The sequence below is a fragment of the Hemitrygon akajei genome, chromosome 31, assembly GCF_048418815.1.
Source record: "Hemitrygon akajei chromosome 31, sHemAka1.3, whole genome shotgun sequence".
Lineage (NCBI taxonomy): Eukaryota > Metazoa > Chordata > Chondrichthyes > Myliobatiformes > Dasyatidae > Hemitrygon > Hemitrygon akajei.
The window spans coordinates 34669069-34688286 of NC_133154.1; positions in this window are offsets into that span (position 1 = coordinate 34669069).

Genomic DNA, 19218 nt, shown 5'->3' on the forward strand with positions numbered 1-19218 from the left:
GTTTGGGGACTGAAACAGGACAGTGAGATTAGTTTGGGGACTGACTGGTGACAGTGGGATTAGTTTGGGGACTGACACAGGACAGTGGGATTAGTTTAGGGACTGACTGGGGACAGTGGGATTAGTTTGGGGACTGACACAGGACAGTGGGTTTAGTTTGGGGACTGACTGGGGACAGTGGGATTAGTTTGGGGACTGACACAGGACACTGGGATTAGTTTGGGGACTGACTGGGGACAGTGGGATTAGTTTGGGGACTGACACAGGACAGTGGGATTAGTTTGGGGACTGACTGGTGACAGTGGGATTAGTTTGGGGACTGACACAGGACAGTGGGATTAGTTTAGGGACTGACTGGGGACAGTGGGATTAGTTTGGGGGACTGACACAGGACAGTGGGATTAGTTTCGGGACTGACTGGGGACAGTGGGATCAGTTTGGAGACTGACACAGGACAGTGGGATTAGTTTGGGGACTGACACGGGATAGTGAAATTAGTTTGGGGACTGAAACAGGACAGTGAGATTAGTTTGGGGACTGACTAGTGACAGTGGGATTAGTTTGGGGACTGACACAGGACAGTGGGATTAGTTTGGGGGACTGACACAGGACAGTGGGATTAGTTTGTGGTCTGACACAGGACAGTGGGATTAGTTTGGGGAGAGACTGGGGACAGTGGGATTAGTTTGGGGAGAGACTGGGGACAGTGGGATTAGTTTGGGGTCTGACACAGGACAGTGGGATTATTTTGGAGACTGACTGGGGACAGTGGGATTAGTTTGGGGACTGACTAGGGACAGTGGGATTAGATTGAGGACTGACACAGGACAGTGGGATTAGTTTGGGGACTGAATAGGGACAGTGGGATTAGTTTGGGGACTGACACAGGACAGTGGGTTTAGTTTGGGGACTGACACAGGACAGTGGGATTAGTTTGGGGACTGACACAGGACAGTGGGATTAGTTTGGGGACTGACTGGGGACAGTGGGATTAGTTTGGGGACTGACACGGGACAGTGAAATTAGTTTGGGGACTGAAACAGGACAGTGAGATTAGTTTGGGGACTGACTGGTGACAGTGGGATTAGTTTGGGGACTGACACAGGACAGTGGGATTAGTTTAGGGACTGACTGGGGACAGTGGGATTAGTTTGGGGTCTGACACAGGACAGTGGGTTTAGTTTGGGGACTGACTGGGGACAGTGGGATTAGTTTGGGGACTGACACAGGACAGTGGGATTAGTTTGGGGACTGACTGGGGACAGTGGGATTAGTTTGGGGACTGACACAGGACAGTGGGATTAGTTTGGGGACAGACACAGGACAGTGGAATTAGTTTGGGGACTGAAACAGGACAGTGAGATTAGTTTGGGGACTGACTGGTGACAGTGGGATTAGTTTGGGGACTGACACAGGACAGTGGGATTAGTTTAGGGACTGACTGGGGACAGTGGGATTAGTTTGGGGGACTGACACAGGACAGTGGGATTAGTTTCGGGACTGACTGGGGACAGTGGGATCAGTTTGGAGACTGACACAGGACAGTGGGATTAGTTTGGGGACTGACACGGGACAGTGAAATTAGTTTGGGGACTGAAACAGGACAGTGAGATTAGTTTGGGGACTGACTGGTGACAGTGGGATTAGTTTGGGGACTGACACAGGACAGTGGGATTAGTTTAGGGACTGACTGGGGACAGTGGGATTAGTTTGGGGACTGACACAGGACAGTGGGATTAGTTTGGGGACTGACTGGGGACAGTGGGATTAGTTTGGGGACTGACACAGGACAGTGGGATTAGTTTGGGGACTGACTGGGGACAGTGGGATTAGTTTGGGGACTGACTGGCGACAGTGGGATTAGTTTGGGGACTGACTGGCGACAGTGGGATTAGTTTGGGGACTGATACAGGACAGTGGGATTAGTTTGTGGTCTGACACAGGACAGTGGGATTAGTTTGGGGAGTGACTGGGGACAGTGGGATTAGTTTGGGGTCTGACACAGGACAGTGGGATTACTTTGGAGACTGACTGGGGACAGTGGGATTAGTTTGGGGACTGACTAGGGACAGTGGGATTAGATTGAGGACTGACACAGGACAGTGGGATTAGTTTGGGGACTGAATAGGGACAGTGGGATTAGTTTGGGGACTGACACAGGACAGTGGGTTTAGTTTGGGGACTGACTGGGGACAGTGGGATTAGTTTGGGGACTGACACAGGACAGTGGGATTAGTTTGGGGACTGACTGGGGACAGTGGGATTAGTTTGGGGACTGATACAGGACAGTGGGATTAGTTTGGGGACTGACTGGGGACAGTGGGATTATTTTGGGGACTGACATTGGACAGTGGGATTAGTTTTGGGTCTGACTGGGGACAGTAGGATTAGTTTGGGGACTGACTGGGGACAGTGGGATTAGTTTGGGGACTGACACAGGACAGTGGGATTAGTTTGGGGACTGACACAGGACAATGGGATTAGTTTGGGGACTGACTGGGGACAGTGAGATTAGTTTGGGGTTTGACACAGGACAACGGGATAAATTTGGGGACTGACTGGGGACAGTGGGCTTAGTTTGGGGTACTGACACAGGACAGTGGGATTAGTTTGGGGACTGACTGGGGACAGTGGGATTAGTTTGGGGGACTGACACAGGACAGTGGGATTAGTTGGGGACAGACTGGGGACAGCGGGATCAGTTTGGAGACTGACACAAGACAGTGGGATTAGTTTGGGGACTGACACAGGACAGTGGGATTAGTTTGGGGAATGCCTGGGAACAGTGGGATTAGTTTGGGGACTGACACAGGACAATGGGATTAGTTGGGCAACTGACTGAGGACTGTGGGCTTATTTTGGGGGACTGACACAGGACAGTGGGATTAGATTGGGGACTGACTGGGGACAGTGGGATTAGTTTGGGGACTGACACAGGACAATGGGATTAATTTGGGGACTGACTGGGGACAGTGGGATTAGTTTGGGGACTGACACAGGACAGTGGGTTTAGTTTGGGGACTGACTGGGGACAGTGGGATTAGTTTGGGGACTGACACAGGACAGTGGGTTTAGTTTGGGGACTGACTGGGGACAGTGGGATTAGTTTGGGGACTGACACAGGACAGTGGGATTAGTTTGGGGACTGACTGGGGACAGTGGGATTAGTTTGGGGACTGACACAGGACAGTGGGATTAGTTTGGGGACAGACACAGGACAGTGGAATTAGTTTGGGGACTGAAACAGGACAGTGAGATTAGTTTGGGGACTGACTGGTGACAGTGGGATTAGTTTGGGGACTGACACAGGACAGTGGGATTAGTTTAGGGACTGACTGGGGACAGTGGGATTAGTTTGGGGGACTGACACAGGACAGTGGGATTAGTTTCGGGACTGACTGGGGACAGTGGGATCAGTTTGGAGACTGACACAGGACAGTGGGATTAGTTTGGGGACTGACACGGGACAGTGAAATTAGTTTGGGGACTGAAACAGGACAGTGAGATTAGTTTGGGGACTGACTGGTGACAGTGGGATTAGTTTGGGGACTGACACAGGACAGTGGGATTAGTTTAGGGACTGACTGGGGACAGTGGGATTAGTTTGGGGACTGACACAGGACAGTGGGTTTAGTTTGGGGACTGACTGGGGACAGTGGGATTAGTTTGTGGACTGACACAGGACAGTGGGATTAGTTTGGGGACTGACTGGGGACAGTGGGATTAGTTTGGGGACTGACTGGCGACAGTGGGATTAGTTTGGGGACTGATACAGGACAGTGGGATTAGTTTGTGGTCTGACACAGGACAGTGGGATTAGTTTGGGGAGTGACTGGGGACAGTGGGATTAGTTTGGGGTCTGACACAGGACAGTGGGATTATTTTGGAGACTGACTGGGGACAGTGGGATTAGTTTGGGGACTGACTAGGGACAGTGGGATTAGATTGAGGACTGACACAGGACAGTGGGATTAGTTTGGGGACTGAATAGGGACAGTGGGATTAGTTTGGGGACTGACACAGGACAGTGGGTTTAGTTTGGGGACTGACTGGGGACAGTGGGATTAGTTTGGGGACTGACACAGGACAGTGGGATTAGTTTGGGGACTGACTGGGGACAGTGGGATTAGTTTGGGGACTGACACGGGACAGTGAAATTAGTTTGGGGACTGAAACAGGACAGTGAGATTAGTTTGGGGACTGACTGGTGACAGTGGGATTAGTTTGGGGACTGACACAGGACAGTGGGATTAGTTTAGGGACTGACTGGGGACAGTGGGATTAGTTTGGGGACTGACACAGGACAGTGGGTTTAGTTTGGGGACTGACTGGGGACAGTGGGATTAGTTTGGGGACTGACACAGTACAGTGGGATTAGTTTGGGGACTGACTGGGGACAGTGGGATTAGTTTGGGGACTGACACAGGACAGTGGGATTAGTTTGGGGACAGACACAGGACAGTGGAATTAGTTTGGGGACTGAAACAGGACAGTGAGATTAGTTTGGGGACTGACTGGTGACAGTGGGATTAGTTTGGGGACTGACACAGGACAGTGGGATTAGTTTAGGGACTGACTGGGGACAGTGGGATTAGTTTGGGGGACTGACACAGGACAGTGGGATTAGTTTCGGGACTGACTGGGGACAGTGGGATTAGTTTGGGGACTGACACAGGACAGTGGGATTAGTTTGGGGACAGACACAGGACAGTGGAATTAGTTTGGGGACTGAAACAGGACAGTGAGATTAGTTTGGGGACTGACTGGTGACAGTGGGATTAGTTTGGGGACTGACACAGGACAGTGGGATTAGTTTAGGGACTGACTGGGGACAGTGGGATTAGTTTGGGGGACTGACACAGGACAGTGGGATTAGTTTCGGGACTGACTGGGGACAGTGGGATTAGTTTGGGGACTGATACAGGACAGTGGGATTAGTTTGGGGACTGACTGGGGACAGTGGGATTATTTTGGGGACTGACATTGGACAGTGGGATTAGTTTGGGGTCTGACTGGGGACAGTAGGATTAGTTTGGGGACTGACTGGGGACAGTGGGATTAGTTTGGGGACTGACACAGGACAGTGGGATTAGTTTGGGGACTGACACAGGACAATGGGATTAGTTTGGGGACTGACTGGGGACAGTGGGATTAGTTTGGGGTTTGACACAGGACAACGGGATAAATTTGGGGACTGACTGGGGACAGTGGGCTTAGTTTGGGGTACTGACACAGGACAGTGGGATTAGTTTGGGGACTGACTGGGGACAGTGGGATTAGTTTGGGGGACTGACACAGGACAGTGGGATTAGTTGGGGACAGACTGGGGACAGCGGGATCAGTTTGGAGACTGACACAAGACAGTGGGATTAGTTTGGGGACTGACACAGGACAGTGGGATTAGTTTGGGGAATGCCTGGGAACAGTGGGATTAGTTTGGGGACTGACACAGGACAATGGGATTAGTTGGGCAACTGACTGAGGACTGTGGGCTTATTTTGGGGGACTGACACAGGACAGTGGGATTAGATTGGGGACTGACTGGGGACAGTGGGATTAGTTTGGGGACTGACACAGGACAATGGGATTAATTTGGGGACTGACTGGGGACAGTGGGCTTAGTTTGGGGGACTGACACAGGACAGTGGGATTAGTTTGGGGACTGACTGGGGACAGTGGGATTAGTTTGGGGGACTGACACAGGACAGTGGGATTAGTTTCGGGACTGACTGGGGACAGTGGGATCAGTTTGGAGACTGACACAGGACAGTGGGATTAGTTTGGAGACTGACACAGGACAGTGGGATCAGTTTGGAGACTGACACAGGACAGTAGGATCAGTTTGGAGACTGACAGGGGACAGTGGAATCAGTTTGGAAACTGACTGAGGACAGTGGGATTAGTTTGGGGACTGACTGGGGACAGTGGGATCAGTTTGGAGACTGACACAGGACATTGGGATTAGTTTGGGTACTGACTGGGGACAGTGGGATTAGTTTGGGGACTGACATTGGACAGTGGGATCAGTTTGGAGACTGACTGGGGACAGTGGGATCAAATTGGAGACTGACTGAGGACAGTGGGATTAGTTTGGGGACTGACTGGGGACAGTGGGATCAGTTTGGAGACTGACACAGGACATTGGGATTAGTTTGGGGACTGACTGGGGACAGTGGGATTAGTTTGGGGGACTGACACAGGATAGTGGGATTAGTTTCGGGACTGACTGGGGACAGTGGGATCAGTTTGGAGACTGACACAGGACAGTGGGATTAGTTTGCGGACTGACACAGGACAGTGGGATTAGTTTGGGGACTGACACAGGACAGTGGGATTAGTTTGGGGACTGACTGAGGACAGTGGGCTTAGTTTGGGGGACTGACACAGGACAGTGGGATTAGATTGGGGACTGACTGGGGACAGTGGGATTAGTTTGGGGACTGACACAGGACAGTGGGATTAATTTGGGGACTGTCTGGGAAAAGTGGGCTTAGTTTGGGGGACTGACACAGGACAGTGGGATTAGTTTGGGGACTGACTGGGGACAGTGGGATTAGTTTGGGGGACTGACACAGGACAGTGGGATTAGTTTCGGGACTGACTGGGGACAGTGGGATCAGTTTGGAGACTGACACAGGACAGTGGGATTAGTTTGGGGACTGACACGGGACAGTAAAATTAGTTTGGGGACTGAAACAGGACAGTGAGATTAGTTTGGGGACTGACTGGTGACAGTGGGATTAGTTTGGGGACTGACACAGGACAGTGGGATTAGTTTAGGGACTGACTGGGGACAGTGGGATTAGTTTGGGGACTGACACAGGACAGTGGGTTTAGTTTGGGGACTGACTGGGGACAGTGGGATTAGTTTGGGGACTGACACAGGACAGTGGGATTAGTTTGGGGACTGACTGGGGACAGTGGGATTAGTTTGGGGACTGACACAGGACAGTGGGATTAGTTTGGGGACAGACACAGGACAGTGGAATTAGTTTGGGGACTGAAACAGGACAGTGAGATTAGTTTGGGGACTGACTGGTGACAGTGGGATTAGTTTGGGGACTGACACAGGACAGTGGGATTAGTTTAGGGACTGACTGGGGACAGTGGGATTAGTTTGGGGGACTGACACAGGACAGTGGGATTAGTTTCGGGACTGACTGGGGACAGTGGGATCAGTTTGGAGACTGACACAGGACAGTGGGATTTGTTTGGGGACTGACACGGGACAGTGAAATTAGTTTGGGGACTGAAACAGGACAGTGAGATTAGTTTGGGGACTGACTGGTGACAGTGGGATTAGTTTGGGGACTGACACAGGACAGTGGGATTAGTTTAGGGACTGACTGGGGACAGTGGGATTAGTTTGGGGACTGACACAGGACAGTGGGTTTAGTTTGGGGACTGACTGGGGACAGTGGGATTAGTTTGGGGACTGACACAGGACAGTGGGATTAGTTTGGGGACTGACTGGGGACAGTGGGATTAGTTTGGGGACTGACTGGCGACAGTGGGATTAGTTTGGGGACTGATACAGGACAGTGGGATTAGTTTGTGGTCTGACACAGGACAGTGGGATTAGTTTGGGGAGTGACTGGGGACAGTGGGATTACTTTGGGGTCTGACACAGGACAGTGGGATTAGTTTAGGGACTGACTGGGGACAGTGGGATTAGTTTGGGGACTGACACAGGACAGTGGGTTTAGTTTGGGGACTGACTGGGGACAGTGGGATTAGTTTGGGGACTGACACAGTACAGTGGGATTAGTTTGGGGACTGACTGGGGACAGTGGGATTAGTTTGGGGACTGACACAGGACAGTGGGATTAGTTTGGGGACAGACACAGGACAGTGGAATTAGTTTGGGGACTGAAACAGGACAGTGAGATTAGTTTGGGGACTGACTGGTGACAGTGGGATTAGTTTGGGGACTGACACAGGACAGTGGGATTAGTTTAGGGACTGACTGGGGACAGTGGGATTAGTTTGGGGGACTGACACAGGACAGTGGGATTAGTTTCGGGACTGACTGGGGACAGTGGGATCAGTTTGGAGACTGACACAGGACAGTGGGATTAGTTTGGGGACTGACACGGGACAGTGAAATTAGTTTGGGGACTGAAACAGGACAGTGAGATTAGTTTGGGGACTGACTGGTGACAGTGGGATTAGTTTGGGGACTGACACAGGACAGTGGGATTAGTTTAGGGACTGACTGGGGACAGTGGGATTAGTTTGGGGACTGACACAGGACAGTGGGTTTAGTTTGGGGACTGACTGGGGACAGTGGGATTAGTTTGGGGACTGACACAGGACAGTGGGATTAGTTTGGGGACTGACTGGGGACAGTGGGATTAGTTTGGGGACTGACTGGCGACAGTGGGATTAGTTTGGGGACTGATACAGGACAGTGGGATTAGTTTGGGGTCTGACACAGGACAGTGGGATTACTTTGGAGACTGACTGGGGACAGTGGGATTAGTTTGGGGACTGACTAGGGACAGTGGGATTAGATTGAGGACTGACACAGGACAGTGGGATTAGTTTGGGGACTGAATAGGGACAGTGGGATTAGTTTGGGGACTGACACAGGACAGTGGGTTTAGTTTGGGGACTGACTGGGGACAGTGGGATTAGTTTGGGGTCTGACACAGGACAGTGGGATTAGTTTGGGGACTGACTGGGGACAGTGGGATTAGTTTGGGGACTGATACAGGACAGTGGGATTAGTTTGGGGACTGACTGGGGACAGTGGGATTATTTTGGGGACTGACATTGGACAGTGGGATTAGTTTGGGGTCTGACTGGGGACAGTAGGATTAGTTTGGGGACTGACTGGGGACAGTGGGATTAGTTTGGGGACTGACACAGGACAGTGGGATTAGTTTGGGGACTGACACAGGACAATGGGATTAGTTTGGGGACTGACTGGGGACAGTGGGATTAGTTTGGGGTTTGACACAGGACAACGGGATAAATTTGGGGACTGACTGGGGACAGTGGGCTTAGTTTGGGGTACTGACACAGGACAGTGGGATTAGTTTGGGGACTGACTGGGGACAGTGGGATTAGTTTGGGGGACTGACACAGGACAGTGGGATTAGTTGGGGACAGACTGGGGACAGCGGGATCAGTTTGGAGACTGACACAAGACAGTGGGATTAGTTTGGGGACTGACACAGGACAGTGGGATTAGTTTGGGGAATGCCTGGGAACAGTGGGATTAGTTTGGGGACTGACACAGGACAATGGGATTAGTTGGGCAACTGACTGAGGACTGTGGGCTTATTTTGGGGGACTGACACAGGACAGTGGGATTAGATTGGGGACTGACTGGGGACAGTGGGATTAGTTTGGGGACTGACACAGGACAATGGGATTAATTTGGGGACTGACTGGGGACAGTGGGCTTAGTTTGGGGGACTGACACAGGACAGTGGGATTAGTTTGGGGACTGACTGGGGACAGTGGGATTAGTTTGGGGGACTGACACAGGACAGTGGGATTAGTTTCGGGACTGACTGGGGACAGTGGGATCAGTTTGGAGACTGACACAGGACAGTGGGATTAGTTTGGAGACTGACACAGGACAGTGGGATCAGTTTGGAGACTGACACAGGACAGTAGGATCAGTTTGGAGACTGACAGGGGACAGTGGAATCAGTTTGGAAACTGACTGAGGACAGTGGGATTAGTTTGGGGACTGACTGGGGACAGTGGGATCAGTTTGGAGACTGACACAGGACATTGGGATTAGTTTGGGTACTGACTGGGGACAGTGGGATTAGTTTGGGGACTGACATTGGACAGTGGGATCAGTTTGGAGACTGACTGGGGACAGTGGGATCAAATTGGAGACTGACTGAGGACAGTGGGATTAGTTTGGGGACTGACTGGGGACAGTGGGATCAGTTTGGAGACTGACACAGGACATTGGGATTAGTTTGGGGACTGACTGGGGACAGTGGGATTAGTTTGGGGGACTGACACAGGATAGTGGGATTAGTTTCGGGACTGACTGGGGACAGTGGGATCAGTTTGGAGACTGACACAGGACAGTGGGATTAGTTTGCGGACTGACACAGGACAGTGGGATTAGTTTGGGGACTGACACAGGACAGTGGGATTAGTTTGGGGACTGACTGAGGACAGTGGGCTTAGTTTGGGGGACTGACACAGGACAGTGGGATTAGATTGGGGACTGACTGGGGACAGTGGGATTAGTTTGGGGACTGACACAGGACAGTGGGATTAATTTGGGGACTGTCTGGGAAAAGTGGGCTTAGTTTGGGGGACTGACACAGGACAGTGGGATTAGTTTGGGGACTGACTGGGGACAGTGGGATTAGTTTGGGGACTGACACGGGACAGTAAAATTAGTTTGGGGACTGAAACAGGACAGTGAGATTAGTTTGGGGACTGACTGGTGACAGTGGGATTAGTTTGGGGACTGACACAGGACAGTGGGATTAGTTTAGGGACTGACTGGGGACAGTGGGATTAGTTTGGGGACTGACACAGGACAGTGGGTTTAGTTTGGGGACTGACTGGGGACAGTGGGATTAGTTTGGGGACTGACACAGGACAGTGGGATTAGTTTGGGGACTGACTGGGGACAGTGGGATTAGTTTGGGGACTGACACAGGACAGTGGGATTAGTTTGGGGACAGACACAGGACAGTGGAATTAGTTTGGGGACTGAAACAGGACAGTGAGATTAGTTTGGGGACTGACTGGTGACAGTGGGATTAGTTTGGGGACTGACACAGGACAGTGGGATTAGTTTAGGGACTGACTGGGGACAGTGGGATTAGTTTGGGGGACTGACACAGGACAGTGGGATTAGTTTCGGGACTGACTGGGGACAGTGGGATCAGTTTGGAGACTGACACAGGACAGTGGGATTAGTTTGGGGACTGACACGGGACAGTGAAATTAGTTTGGGGACTGAAACAGGACAGTGAGATTAGTTTGGGGACTGACTGGTGACAGTGGGATTAGTTTGGGGACTGACACAGGACAGTGGGATTAGTTTAGGGACTGACTGGGGACAGTGGGATTAGTTTGGGGACTGACACAGGACAGTGGGTTTAGTTTGGGGACTGACTGGGGACAGTGGGATTAGTTTGGGGACTGACACAGGACAGTGGGATTAGTTTGGGGACTGACTGGGGACAGTGGGATTAGTTTGGGGACTGACTGGCGACAGTGGGATTAGTTTGGGGACTGATACAGGACAGTGGGATTAGTTTGTGGTCTGACACAGGACAGTGGGATTAGTTTGGGGAGTGACTGGGGACAGTGGGATTACTTTGGGGTCTGACACAGGACAGTGGGATTATTTTGGAGACTGACTGGGGACAGTGGGATTAGTTTGGGGACTGACTAGGGACAGTGGGATTAGATTGAGGACTGACACAGGACAGTGGGATTAGTTTGGGGACTGAATAGGGACAGTGGGATTAGTTTGGGGACTGACACAGGACAGTGGGTTTAGTTTGGGGACTGACTGGGGACAGTGGGATTAGTTTGGGGACTGACACAGGACAGTGGGATTAGTTTGGGGACTGACTGGGGACAGTGGGATTAGTTTGGGGACTGACACGGGACAGTGAAATTAGTTTGGGGACTGAAACAGGACAGTGAGATTAGTTTGGGGACTGACTGGTGACAGTGGGATTAGTTTGGGGACTGACACAGGACAGTGGGATTAGTTTAGGGACTGACTGGGGACAGTGGGATTAGTTTGGGGACTGACACAGGACAGTGGGTTTAGTTTGGGGACTGACTGGGGACAGTGGGATTAGTTTGGGGATTGACACAGGACAGTGGGATTAGTTTGGGGACTGACTGGGGACAGTGGGATTAGTTTGGGGACTGACACAGGACAGTGGGATTAGTTTGGGGACAGACACAGGACAGTGGAATTAGTTTGGGGACTGAAACAGGACAGTGAGATTAGTTTGGGGACTGACTGGTGACAGTGGGATTAGTTTGGGGACTGACACAGGACAGTGGGATTAGTTTAGGGACTGACTGGGGACAGTGGGATTAGTTTGGGGGACTGACACAGGACAGTGGGATTAGTTTCGGGACTGACTGGGGACAGTGGGATCAGTTTGGAGACTGACACAGGACAGTGGGATTAGTTTGGGGACTGACACGGGACAGTGAAATTAGTTTGGGGACTGAAACAGGACAGTGAGATTAGTTTGGGGACTGACTGGTGACAGTGGGATTAGTTTGGGGACTGACACAGGACAGTGGGATTAGTTTAGGGACTGACTGGGGACAGTGGGATTAGTTTGGGGACTGACACAGGACAGTGGGTTTAGTTTGGGGACTGACTGGGGACAGTGGGATTAGTTTGGGGACTGACACAGGACAGTGGGATTAGTTTGGGGACTGACTGGGGACAGTGGGATTAGTTTGGGGACTGACTGGCGACAGTGGGATTAGTTTGGGGACTGATACAGGACAGTGGGATTAGTTTGTGGTCTGACACAGGACAGTGGGATTAGTTTGGGGAGTGACTGGGGACAGTGGGATTAGTTTGGGGTCTGACACAGGACAGTGGGATTACTTTGGAGACTGACTGGGGACAGTGGGATTAGTTTGGGGACTGACTAGGGACAGTGGGATTAGATTGAGGACTGACACAGGACAGTGGGATTAGTTTGGGGACTGAATAGGGACAGTGGGATTAGTTTGGGGACTGACACAGGACAGTGGGTTTAGTTTGGGGACTGACTGGGGACAGTGGGATTAGTTTGGGGGACTGACACAGGACAGTGGGATTAGTTTAGGGACTGACTGGGGACAGTGGGATTAGTTTGGGGACTGACACAGGACAGTGGGTTTAGTTTGGGGACTGACTGGGGACAGTGGGATTAGTTTGGGGACTGACACAGTACAGTGGGATTAGTTTGGGGACTGACTGGGGACAGTGGGATTAGTTTGGGGACTGACACAGGACAGTGGGATTAGTTTGGGGACAGACACAGGACAGTGGAATTAGTTTGGGGACTGAAACAGGACAGTGAGATTAGTTTGGGGACTGACTGGTGACAGTGGGATTAGTTTGGGGACTGACACAGGACAGTGGGATTAGTTTAGGGACTGACTGGGGACAGTGGGATTAGTTTGGGGGACTGACACAGGACAGTGGGATTAGTTTCGGGACTGACTGGGGACAGTGGGATCAGTTTGGAGACTGACACAGGACAGTGGGATTAGTTTGGGGACTGACACGGGACAGTGAAATTAGTTTGGGGACTGAAACAGGACAGTGAGATTAGTTTGGGGACTGACTGGTGACAGTGGGATTAGTTTGGGGACTGACACAGGACAGTGGGATTAGTTTAGGGACTGACTGGGGACAGTGGGATTAGTTTGGGGACTGACACAGGACAGTGGGTTTAGTTTGGGGACTGACTGGGGACAGTGGGATTAGTTTGGGGACTGACACAGGACAGTGGGATTAGTTTGGGGACTGACTGGGGACAGTGGGATTAGTTTGGGGACTGACTGGCGACAGTGGGATTAGTTTGGGGACTGATACAGGACAGTGGGATTAGTTTGGGGTCTGACACAGGACAGTGGGATTACTTTGGAGACTGACTGGGGACAGTGGGATTAGTTTGGGGACTGACTAGGGACAGTGGGATTAGATTGAGGACTGACACAGGACAGTGGGATTAGTTTGGGGACTGAATAGGGACAGTGGGATTAGTTTGGGGACTGACACAGGACAGTGGGTTTAGTTTGGGGACTGACTGGGGACAGTGGGATTAGTTTGGGGACTGACACAGGACAGTGGGATTAGTTTGGGGACTGACTGGGGACAGTGGGATTAGTTTGGGGACTGATACAGGACAGTGGGATTAGTTTGGGGACTGACTGGGGACAGTGGGATTATTTTGGGGACTGACATTGGACAGTGGGATTAGTTTGGGGTCTGACTGGGGACAGTAGGATTAGTTTGGGGACTGACTGGGGACAGTGGGATTAGTTTGGGGACTGACACAGGACAGTGGGATTAGTTTGGGGACTGACACAGGACAATGGGATTAGTTTGGGGACTGACTGGGGACAGTGGGATTAGTTTGGGGTTTGACACAGGACAACGGGATAAATTTGGGGACTGACTGGGGACAGTGGGCTTAGTTTGGGGTACTGACACAGGACAGTGGGATTAGTTTGGGGACTGACTGGGGACAGTGGGATTAGTTTGGGGGACTGACACAGGACAGTGGGATTAGTTGGGGACAGACTGGGGACAGCGGGATCAGTTTGGAGACTGACACAAGACAGTGGGATTAGTTTGGGGACTGACACAGGACAGTGGGATTAGTTTGGGGAATGCCTGGGAACAGTGGGATTAGTTTGGGGACTGACACAGGACAATGGGATTAGTTGGGCAACTGACTGAGGACTGTGGGCTTATTTTGGGGGACTGACACAGGACAGTGGGATTAGATTGGGGACTGACTGGGGACAGTGGGATTAGTTTGGGGACTGACACAGGACAATGGGATTAATTTGGGGACTGACTGGGGACAGTGGGCTTAGTTTGGGGGACTGACACAGGACAGTGGGATTAGTTTGGGGACTGACTGGGGACAGTGGGATTAGTTTGGGGGACTGACACAGGACAGTGGGATTAGTTTCGGGACTGACTGGGGACAGTGGGATCAGTTTGGAGACTGACACAGGACAGTGGGATTAGTTTGGAGACTGACACAGGACAGTGGGATCAGTTTGGAGACTGACACAGGACAGTAGGATCAGTTTGGAGACTGACAGGGGACAGTGGAATCAGTTTGGAAACTGACTGAGGACAGTGGGATTAGTTTGGGGACTGACTGGGGACAGTGGGATCAGTTTGGAGACTGACACAGGACATTGGGATTAGTTTGGGTACTGACTGGGGACAGTGGGATTAGTTTGGGGACTGACATTGGACAGTGGGATCAGTTTGGAGACTGACTGGGGACAGTGGGATCAAATTGGAGACTGACTGAGGACAGTGGGATTAGTTTGGGGACTGACTGGGGACAGTGGGATCAGTTTGGAGACTGACACAGGACATTGGGATTAGTTTGGGGACTGACTGGGGACAGTGGGATTAGTTTGGGGGACTGACACAGGATAGTGGGATTAGTTTCGGGACTGACTGGGGACAGTGGGATCAGTTTGGAGACTGACACAGGACAGTGGGATTAGTTTGCGGACTGACACAGGACAGTGGGATTAGTTTGGGGACTGACACAGGACAGTGGGATTAGTTTGGGGACTGACTGAGGACAGTGGGCTTAGTTTGGGGGACTGACACAGGACAGTGGGATTAGATTGGGGACTGACTGGGGACAGTGGGATTAGTTTGGGGACTGACACAGGACAGTGGGATTAATTTGGGGACTGTCTGGGAAAAGTGGGCTTAGTTTGGGGGACTGACACAGGACAGTGGGATTAGTTTGGGGACTGACTGGGGACAGTGGGATTAGTTTGGGGGACTGACACAGGACAGTGGGATTAGTTTCGGGACTGACTGGGGACAGTGGGATCAGTTTGGAGACTGACACAGGACAGTGGGATTAGTTTGGGGACTGACACGGGACAGTAAAATTAGTTTGGGGACTGAAACAGGACAGTGAGATTAGTTTGGGGACTGACTGGTGACAGTGGGATTAGTTTGGGGACTGACACAGGACAGTGGGATTAGTTTAGGGACTGACTGGGGACAGTGGGATTAGTTTGGGGACTGACACAGGACAGTGGGTTTAGTTTGGGGACTGACTGGGGACAGTGGGATTAGTTTGGGGACTGACACAGGACAGTGGGATTAGTTTGGGGACTGACTGGGGACAGTGGGATTAGTTTGGGGACTGACACAGGACAGTGGGATTAGTTTGGGGACAGACACAGGACAGTGGAATTAGTTTGGGGACTGAAACAGGACAGTGAGATTAGTTTGGGGACTGACTGGTGACAGTGGGATTAGTTTGGGGACTGACACAGGACAGTGGGATTAGTTTAGGGACTGACTGGGGACAGTGGGATTAGTTTGGGGGACTGACACAGGACAGTGGGATTAGTTTCGGGACTGACTGGGGACAGTGGGATCAGTTTGGAGACTGACACAGGACAGTGGGATTAGTTTGGGGACTGACACGGGACAGTGAAATTAGTTTGGGGACTGAAACAGGACAGTGAGATTAGTTTGGGGACTGACTGGTGACAGTGGGATTAGTTTGGGGACTGACACAGGACAGTGGGATTAGTTTAGGGACTGACTGGGGACAGTGGGATTAGTTTGGGGACTGACACAGGACAGTGGGTTTAGTTTGGGGACTGACTGGGGACAGTGGGATTAGTTTGGGGACTGACACAGGACAGTGGGATTAGTTTGGGGACTGACTGGGGACAGTGGGATTAGTTTGGGGACTGACTGGCGACAGTGGGATTAGTTTGGGGACTGATACAGGACAGTGGGATTAGTTTGTGGTCTGACACAGGACAGTGGGATTAGTTTGGGGAGTGACTGGGGACAGTGGGATTAGTTTGGGGTCTGACACAGGACAGTGGGATTATTTTGGAGACTGACTGGGGACAGTGGGATTAGTTTGGGGACTGACTAGGGACAGTGGGATTAGATTGAGGACTGACACAGGACAGTGGGATTAGTTTGGGGACTGAATAGGGACAGTGGGATTAGTTTGGGGACTGACACAGGACAGTGGGTTTAGTTTGGGGACTGACTGGGGACAGTGGGATTAGTTTGGGGACTGACACAGGACAGTGGGATTAGTTTGGGGACTGACTGGGGACAGTGGGATTAGTTTGGGGACTGACACGGGACAGTGAAATTAGTTTGGGGACTGAAACAGGACAGTGAGATTAGTTTGGGGACTGACTGGTGACAGTGGGATTAGTTTTGGGGACTGACACAGGACAGTGGGATTAGTTTAGGGACTGACTGGGGACAGTGGGATTAGTTTGGGGACTGACACAGGACAGTGGGTTTAGTTTGGGGACTGACTGGGGACAGTGGGATTAGTTTGGGGACTGACACAGGACAGTGGGATTAGTTTGGGGACTGACTGGGGACAGTGGGATTAGTTTGGGGACTGACACAGGACAGTGGGATTAGTTTGGGGACAGACACAGGACAGTGGAATTAGTTTGGGGACTGAAACAGGACAGTGAGATTAGTTTGGGGACTGACTGGTGACAGTGGGATTAGTTTGGGGACTGACACAGGATAGTGGGATTAGTTTAGGGACTGACTGGGGACAGTGGGATTAGTTTGGGGGACTGACACAGGACAGTGGGATTAGTTTCGGGACTGACTGGGGACAGTGGGATCAGTTTGGAGACTGACACAGGACAGTGGGATTAGTTTGGGGACTGACACGGGACAGTGAAATTAGTTTGGGGACTGAAACAGGACAGTGAGATTAGTTTGGGGACTGACTGGTGACAGTGGGATTAGTTTGGGGACTGACACAGGACAGTGGGATTAGTTTAGGGACTGACTGGGGACAGTGGGATTAGTTTGGGGACTGACACAGGACAGTGGGTTTAGTTTGGGGACTGACTGGGGACAGTGGGATTAGTTTGGGGACTGACACAGGACAGTGGGATTAGTTTGGGGACTGACTGGGGACAGTGGGATTAGTTTGGGGACTGACTGGCGACAGTGGGATTAGTTTGGGGACTGATACAGGACAGTGGGATTAGTTTGTGGTCTGACACAGGACAGTGGGATTAGTTTGGGGAGTGACTGGGGACAGTGGGATTAGTTTGGGGTCTGACACAGGACAGTGGGATTACTTTGGAGACTGACTGGGGACAGTGGGATTAGTTTGGGGACTGACTAGGGACAGTGGGATTAGATTGAGGACTGACACAGGACAGTGGGATTAGTTTGGGGACTGAATAGGGACAGTGGGATTAGTTTGGGGACTGACACAGGACAGTGGGTTTAGTTTGGGGACTGACTGGGGACAGTGGGATTAGTTTGGGGACTGACACAGGACAGTGGGATTAGTTTGGGGACTGACTGGGGACAGTGGGATTAGTTTGGGGACTGACACAGGACAGTGGGAATAGTTTGGGGTCTGACACAGGACAGTGGGATTAGTTTGGGGACTGACTGGGGACAGTGGGATTAGTTTGGGGACTGATACAGGACAGTGGGATTAGTTTGGGGACTGACTGGGGTCAGTGGGATTAGTTTGGGGACTGACATTGGACAGTGGGATTAGTTTGGGGTCTGACTGGGGACAGTGGGATTAGTTTGGGGACTGACACAGGACAATGGGATTAATTTGGGGACTGACTGGGGACAGTGGGCTTAGTTTGGGGGACTGACACAGGACAGTGGGATTAGTTTGGGGACTGACTGGGGACAGTGGGATTAGTTTGGGGGACTGACACAGGACAGTGGGATTAGTTTCGGGACTGACTGGGGACAGTGGGATCAGTTTGGAGACTGACACAGGACAGTGGGATTAGTTTGGAGACTGACACAGGACAGTGGGATCAGTTTGGAGACTGACACAGGACAGTAGGATCAGTTTGGAGACTGACAGGGGACAGTGGAATCAGTTTGGAAACTGACTGAGGACAGTGGGATTAGTTTGGGGACTGACTGGGGACAGTGGGATCAGTTTGGAGACTGACACAGGACATTGGGATTAGTTTGGGTACTGACTGGGGACAGTGGGATTAGTTTGGGGACTGACATTGGACAGTGGGATCAGTTTGGAGACTGACTGGGGACAGTGGGATCAAATTGGAGACTGACTGAGGACAGTGGGATTAGTTTGGGGACTGACTGGGGACAGTGGGATCAGTTTGGAGACTGACACAGGACATTGGGATTAGTTTGGGGACTGACTGGGGACAGTGGGATTAGTTTGGGGGACTGACACAGGATAGTGGGATTAGTTTCGGGACTGACTGGGGACAGTGGGATCAGTTTGGAGACTGACACAGGACAGTGGGATTAGTTTGCGGACTGACACAGGACAGTGGGATTAGTTTGGGGACTGACACAGGACAGTGGGATTAGTTTGGGGACTGACTGAGGACAGTGGGCTTAGTTTGGGGGACTGACACAGGACAGTGGGATTAGATTGGGGACTGACTGGGGACAGTGGGATTAGTTTGGGGACTGACACAGGACAGTGGGATTAATTTGGGGACTGTCTG